The sequence below is a fragment of the Poromitra crassiceps genome (genome assembly GCF_964638095.1).
Source record: "Poromitra crassiceps genome assembly, chromosome: 3".
In the NCBI taxonomy this organism is placed as follows: domain Eukaryota; kingdom Metazoa; phylum Chordata; class Actinopteri; order Beryciformes; family Melamphaidae; genus Poromitra; species Poromitra crassiceps.
This window is the reverse complement of record NC_139625.1, coordinates 95,962,922-95,970,944: the sequence shown is the minus strand read 5'-3', so window position 1 is coordinate 95,970,944 and position 8,023 is coordinate 95,962,922.

Below are 8,023 nucleotides of genomic sequence, written 5' to 3'. Positions count from 1 at the left end.
ATGAGTGAGTCTATGTGTTTCAGCCTGGTGTCTGAATATGAGTGTCTATGTGTTTCAGCCTGGTGTCTGAATATGAGTGAGTCTATGTGTTTCAGCCTGGTGTCTGAATATGAGTGAGTCTATGTGTTTCAGCCTGGTGTCTGAATATGAGTGAGTCTATGTGTTTCAGCCTGGTGTCTGAATATGAGTGTCTATGTGTTTCAGCCTGGTGTCTGAATATGACTGAGTCTATGTGTTTCAGCCTGGTGTCTGAATATGAGTGTCTATGTGTTTCAGCCTGGTGTCTGAATATGAGTGAGTCTATGTGTTTCAGCCTGGTGTCTGAATATGAGTGAGTCTATGTGTTTCAGCCTGGTGTCTGAATATGAGTGAGTCTATGTGTTTCAGCCTGGTGTCTGAATATGAGTGTCTATGTGTTTCAGCCTGGTGTCTGAATATGAGTGAGTCTATGTGTTTCAGCCTGGTGTCTGAATATGAGTGAGTCTATGTGTTTCAGCCTGGTGTCTGAATATGAGTGAGTCTATGTGTTTCAGCCTGGTGAATATGAGTGAGTCTATATGTGTTTCAGCCTGGTGTCTGAATATGAGTGAGTCTATGTGTTTCAGCCTGGTGTCTGAATATGAGTGAGTCTATGTGTTTCAGCCTGGTGTCTGAATATGAGTGAGTCTATGTGTTTCAGCCTGGTGTCTGAATATGAGTGAGTCTATATGTGTTTCAGCCTGGTGTCTGAATATGAGTGAGTCTATATGTGTTTCAGCCTGGTGTCTGAATATGAGTGAGTCTATATGTGTTTCAGCCTGGTGTCTGAATATGAGTGAGTCTATGTGTTTCAGCCTGGTGAATATGAGTGAGTCTATGTGTTTCAGCCTGGTGTCTGAATATGAGTGAGTCTATTCAGCCTGGTGTCTGAATATGAGTGAGTCTATGTGTTTCAGCCTGGTGAATATGAGTGAGTCTATGTGTTTCAGTCTGGTGTCTGAATATGAGTGAGACTATTCAGCCTGGTGTCTGAATATGAGTGAGTATATGTGTTTCAACCTGGTGTCTGAATATGAGTGAGTCTATTCAGCCTGGTGTCTGAATATGAGTGAGTCTATGTGTTTCTGCCTGGTGTCTGAATATGAGTGAGTCTATGTGTTTCAGCCTGGTGAATATGAGTGAGTCTATGTGTTTCAGCCTGGTGTCTGAATATGAGTGAGTCTATTCAGCCTGGTGTCTGAATATGAGTGAGTATATGTGTTTCAACCTGGTGTCTGAATATGAGTGAGTCTATTCAGCCTGGTGTCTGAATATGAGTGAGTCTATGTGTTTCTGCCTGGTGTCTGAATATGAGTGAGTCTATGTGTTTCAGCCTGGTGAATATGAGTGAGTCTATGTGTTTCAGCCTGGTGTCTGAATATGAGTGAGTCTCTGTGTTTCAGCCTGGTGTCTGAATATGAGTGAGTCTATGTGTTTCAGCCTGGTGTCTGAATATGAGTGAGTCTATGTGTTTCAGCCTGGTGTCTGAATATGAGTGAGTCTATGTGTTTCAGCCTGGTGTCTGAATATGAGTGAGTCTATGTGTTTCAGCCTGGTGTCTGAATATGAGTGAGTCTATGTGTTTCAGCCTGGTGAATATGAGTGAGTCTATGTGTTTCAGCCTGGTGAATATGAGTGAGTCTATGTGTTTCAGCCTGGTGTCTGAATATGAGTGAGTCTGTGTTTCAGCCTGGTGTCTGAATATGAGTGAGTCTATATGTGTTTCAGCCTGGTGTCTGAATATGAGTGAGTCTCTGTGTTTCAGCCTGGTGTCTGAATATGAGTGAGTCTATGTGTTTCAGCCTGGTGTCTGAATATGAGTGAGTCTATATGTGTTTCAGCCTGGTGTCTGAATATGAGTGAGTCTATGTGTTTCAGCCTGGTGAATATGAGTGAGTCTATATGTGTTTCAGCCTGGTGAATATGAGTGAGTCTATGTGTTTCAGCCTGGTGTCTGAATATGAGTGAGTCTGTGTTTCAGCCTGGTGTCTGAATATGAGTGAGTCTATATGTGTTTCAGCCTGGTGTCTGAATATGAGTGAGTCTATATGTGTTTCAGCCTGGTGTCTGAATATGAGTGAGTCTATGTGTTTCAGCCTGGTGAATATGAGTGAGTCTATATGTGTTTCAGCCTGGTGTCTGAATATGAGTGAGTCTATATGTTTCAGCCTGGTGAATATGAGTGAGTCTATGTGTGTTTCAGCCTGGTGTCTGAATATGAGTGAGTCTATATGTGTTTCAGCCTGGTGAATATGAGTGAGTCTATATGTGTTTCAGCCTGGTGTCTGAATATGAGTGAGTCTATATGTGTTTCAGCCTGGTGAATATGAGTGAGTCTATATGTGTTTCAGCCTGGTGTCTGAATATGAGTGAGTCTATATGTGTTTCAGCCTGGTGTCTGAATATGAGTGAGTCTATGTGTTTCAGCCTGGTGTCTGAATATGAGTGAGTCTATATGTGTTTCAGCCTGGTGTCTGAATATGAGTGAGTCTATGTGTTTCAGCCTGGTGAATATGAGTGAGTCTATGTGTTTCAGCCTGGTGAATATGAGTGAGTCTATATGTGTTTCAGCCTGGTGTCTGAATATGAGTGAGTCTATGTGTTTCAGCCTGGTGAATATGAGTGAGTCTATGTGTTTCAGCCTGGTGAATATGAGTGAGTCTATATGTGTTTCAGCCTGGTGAATATGAGTGAGTCTATATGTGTTTCAGCCTGGTGTCTGAATATGAGTGAGTCTATGTGTTTCAGCCTGGTGTCTGAATATGAGTGAGTCTATATGTGTTTCAGCCTGGTGTCTGAATATGAGTGAGTCTATGTGTTTCAGCCTGGTGTCTGAATATGAGTGAGTCTCTGTGTTTCAGCCTGGTGTCTGAATATGAGTGAGTCTCTGTGTTTCAGCCTGGTGTCTGAATATGAGTGAGTCTATGTGTTTCAGCCTGGTGTCTGAATATGAGTGAGTCTATGTGTTTCAGCCTGGTGTCTGAATATGAGTGAGTCTATGTGTTTCAGCCTGGTGAATATGAGTGAGTCTATGTGTTTCAGCCTGGTGTCTGAATATGAGTGAGTCTATGTGTTTCAGCCTGGTGTCTGAATATGAGTCAGTCTCTGTGTTTCAGCCTGGTGTCTGAATATGAGTGAGTCTATGTGTTTCAGCCTGGTGTCTGAATATGAGTGAGTCTATGTGTTTCAGCCTGGTGTCTGAATATGAGTGAGTCTATGTGTTTCAGCCTGGTGTCTGAATATGAGTGAGTCTCTGTGTTTCAGCCTGGTGTCTGAATATGAGTGAGTCTATATGTGTTTCAGCCTGGTGTCTGAATATGAGTGAGTCTCTGTGTTTCAGCCTGGTGTCTGAATATGAGTGAGTCTATGTGTTTCAGCCTGGTGTCTGAATATGAGTGAGTCTATGTGTTTCAGCCTGGTGTCTGAATATGAGTGAGTCTATATGTGTTTCAGCCTGGTGTCTGAATATGAGTGAGTCTATATGTGTTTCAGCCTGGTGTCTGAATATGAGTGAGTCTATGTGTTTCAGCCTGGTGTCTGAATATGAGTGAGTCTATGTGTTTCAGCCTGGTGTCTGAATATGAGTGAGTCTATATGTGTTTCAGCCTGGTGAATATGAGTGAGTCTATGTGTTTCAGCCTGGTGTCTGAATATGAGTGAGTCTATGTGTTTCAGCCTGGTGTCTGAATATGAGTGAGTCTATGTGTTTCAGCCTGGTGTCTGAATATGAGTGAGTCTATATGTGTTTCAGCCTGGTGAATATGAGTGAGTCTATGTGTTTCAGCCTGGTGAATATGAGTGAGTCTATGTGTTTCAGCCTGGTGTCTGAATATGAGTGAGTCTATATGTGTTTCAGCCTGGTGAATATGAGTGAGTCTATATGTGTTTCAGCCTGGTGTCTGAATATGAGTGAGTCTATATGTGTTTCAGCCTGGTGTCTGAATATGAGTGAGTCTATATGTGTTTCAGCCTGGTGTCTGAATATGAGTGAGTCTATGTGTGTTTCAGCCTGGTGTCTGAATATGAGAGAGTCTATGTGTGTTTCAGCCTGGTGAATATGAGTGAGTCTATGTGTTTCAGCCTGGTGTCTGAATATGAGTGAGTCTATGTGTTTCAGCCTGGTGTCTGAATATGAGTGAGTCTATATGTGTTTCAGCCTGGTGTCTGAATATGAGTGAGTCTATATGTGTTTCAGCCTGGTGTCTGAATATGAGTGAGTCTATATGTGTTTCAGCCTGGTGTCTGAATATGAGAGAGTCTATGTGTGTTTCAGCCTGGTGAATATGAGTGAGTCTATATGTGTTTCAGCCTGGTGTCTGAATATGAGTGAGTCTATGTGTGTTTCAGCCTGGTGAATATGAGTGAGTCTATATGTGTTTCAGCCTGGTGAATATGAGTGAGTCTATATGTGTTTCAGCCTGGTGTCTGAATATGAGTGAGTCTATATGTGTTTCAGCCTGGTGTCTGAATATGAGTGAGTCTATGTGTTTCAGCCTGGTGTCTGAATATGAGTGAGTCTATATGTGTTTCAGCCTGGTGTCTGAATATGAGTGAGTCTATATGTGTTTCAGCCTGGTGTCTGAATATGAGTGAGTCTATATGTGTTTCAGCCTGGTGTCTGAATATGAGTGAGTCTATATGTGTTTCAGCCTGGTGTCTGAATATGAGTGAGTCTATATGTGTTTCAGCCTGGTGAATATGAGTGAGTCTATATGTGTTTCAGCCTGGTGTCTGAATATGAGTGAGTCTATGTGTTTCAGCCTGGTGTCTGAATATGAGTGAGTCTATGTGTTTCAGCCTGGTGTCTGAATATGAGTGAGTCTATGTGTTTCAGCCTGGTGTCTGAATATGAGTGAGTCTATATGTGTTTCAGCCTGGTGTCTGAATATGAGTGAGTCTATATGTGTTTCAGCCTGGTGAATATGAGTGAGTCTATATGTGTTTCAGCCTGGTGTCTGAATATGAGTGAGTCTATATGTGTTTCAGCCTGGTGTCTGAATATGAGTGAGTCTATATGTGTTTCAGCCTGGTGAATATGAGTGAGTCTATATGTGTTTCAGCCTGGTGTCTGAATATGAGTGAGTCTATATGTGTTTCAGCCTGGTGAATATGAGTGAGTCTATATGTGTTTCAGCCTGGTGTCTGAATATGAGTGAGTCTATGTGTTTCAGCCTGGTGTCTGAATATGAGTGAGTCTATGTGTTTCAGCCTGGTGTCTGAATATGAGTGAGTCTATATGTGTTTCAGCCTGGTGAATATGAGTGAGTCTATATGTGTTTCAGCCTGGTGTCTGAATATGAGTGAGTCTATGTGTTTCAGCCTGGTGTCTGAATATGAGTGAGTCTATGTGTTTCAGCCTGGTGTCTGAATATGAGTGAGTCTATGTGTTTCAGCCTGGTGAATATGAGTGAGTCTATGTGTTTCAGCCTGGTGAATATGAGTGAGTCTATATGTGTTTCAGCCTGGTGTCTGAATATGAGTGAGTCTATATGTGTTTCAGCCTGGTGTCTGAATATGAGTGAGTCTATGTGTTTCAGCCTGGTGTCTGAATATGAGTGAGTCTATGTGTTTCAGCCTGGTGTCTGAATATGAGTGAGTCTATATATGTTTCAGCCTGGTGTCTGAATATGAGTGAGTCTATATGTGTTTCAGCCTGGTGTCTGAATATGAGTGAGTCTATGTGTGTTTCAGCCTGGTGTCTGAATATGAGTGAGTCTATATGTGTTTCAGCCTGGTGTCTGAATATGAGTGAGTCTATATGTGTTTCAGCCTGGTGAATATGAGTGAGTCTATATGTGTTTCAGCCTGGTGTCTGAATATGAGTGAGTCTATGTGTGTTTCAGCCTGGTGAATATGAGTGAGTCTATATGTGTTTCAGCCTGGTGAATATGAGTGAGTCTATATGTGTTTCAGCCTGGTGAATATGAGTGAGTCTATGTGTTTCAGCCTGGTGTCTGAATATGAGTGAGTCTATGTGTTTCAGCCTGGTGTCTGAATATGAGTGAGTCTATGTGTTTCAGCCTGGTGTCTGAATATGAGTGAGTCTATATGTGTTTCAGCCTGGTGTCTGAATATGAGTGAGTCTATATGTGTTTCAGCCTGGTGTCTGAATATGAGTGAGTCTATATGTGTTTCAGCCTGGTGAATATCAGTGAGTCTATGTGTTTCAGCCTGGTGAATATGAGTGAGTCTATGTGTTTCAGCCTGGTGTCTGAATATGAATGAGTCTATTCAGCCTGGTGTCTGAATATGAGTGAGTCTATGTGTTTCAGCCTGGTGTCTGAATATGAGTGAGTCTATGTGTTTCAGCCTGGTGTCTGAATATGAGTGAGTCTATGTGTTTCAGCCTGGTGTCTGAATATGAGTGAGTCTATATGTGTTTCAGCCTGGTGTCTGAATATGAGTGAGTCTATATGTGTTTCAGCCTGGTGTCTGAATATGAGTGAGTCTATGTGTTTCAGCCTGGTGTCTGAATATGAGTGAGTCTATGTGTTTCAGCCTGGTGTCTGAATATGAGTGAGTCTATGTGTTTCAGCCTGGTGTCTGAATATGAGTGAGTCTATGTGTTTCAGCCTGGTGTCTGAATATGAGTGAGTCTATATGTGTTTCAGCCTGGTGAATATGAGTGAGTCTATGTGTTTCAGCCTGGTGTCTGAATATGAGTGAGTCTATGTGTTTCAGCCTGGTGAATATGAGTGAGTCTATGTGTTTCAGCCTGGTGTCTGAATATGAGTGAGTCTATATGTGTTTCAGCCTGGTGAATATGAGTGAGTCTATATGTGTTTCAGCCTGGTGTCTGAATATGAGTGAGTCTATATGTGTTTCAGCCTGGTGTCTGAATATGAGTGAGTCTATATGTGTTTCAGCCTGGTGTCTGAATATGAGTGAGTCTATATGTGTTTCAGCCTGGTGAATATGAGTGTCTATGTGTTTCAGCCTGGTGTCTGAATATGAGTGAGTCTATGTGTTTCAGCCTGGTGTCTGAATATGAGTGAGTCTATGTGTGTTTCAGCCTGGTGAATATGAGTGAGTCTATGTGTGTTTCAGCCTGGTGAATATGAGTGAGTCTATGTGTGTTTCAGCCTGGTGAATATGAGTGAGTCTATATGTGTTTCAGCCTGGTGAATATGAGTGAGTCTATGTGTGTTTCAGCCTGGTGTCTGAATATGAGTGAGTCTATATGTGTTTCAGCCTGGTGTCTGAATATGAGTGAGTCTATGTGTTTCAGCCTGGTGTCTGAATATGAGTGAGTCTATATGTGTTTCAGCCTGGTGTCTGAATATGAGTGAGTCTATGTGTTTCAGCCTGGTGTCTGAATATGAGTGAGTCTATATGTGTTTCAGCCTGGTGAATATGAGTGAGTCTATATGTGTTTCAGCCTGGTGAATATGAGTGAGTCTATATGTGTTTCAGCCTGGTGTCTGAATATGAGTGAGTCTATATGTGTTTCAGCCTGGTGTCTGAATATGAGTGAGTCTATGTGTTTCAGCCTGGTGTCTGAATATGAGTGAGTCTATATGTGTTTCAGCCTGGTGTCTGAATATGAGTGAGTCTATGTGTTTCAGCCTGGTGTCTGAATATGAGTGAGTCTATATGTGTTTCAGCCTGGTGAATATGAGTGAGTCTATATGTGTTTCAGCCTGGTGTCTGAATATGAGTGAGTCTATGTGTTTCAGCCTGGTGTCTGAATATGAGTGAGTCTATATGTGTTTCAGCCTGGTGTCTGAATATGAGTGAGTCTATATGTGTTTCAGCCTGGTGTCTGAATATGAGTGAGTCTATGTGTTTCAGCCTGGTGTCTGAATATGAGTGAGTCTATGTGTTTCAGCCTGGTGTCTGAATATGAGTGAGTCTATATGTGTTTCAGCCTGGTGAATATGAGTGAGTCTATATGTGTTTCAGCCTGGTGTCTGAATATGAGTGAGTCTATATGTGTTTCAGCCTGGTGTCTGAATATGAGTGAGTCTATGTGTTTCAGCCTGGTGTCTGAATATGAGTGAGTCTA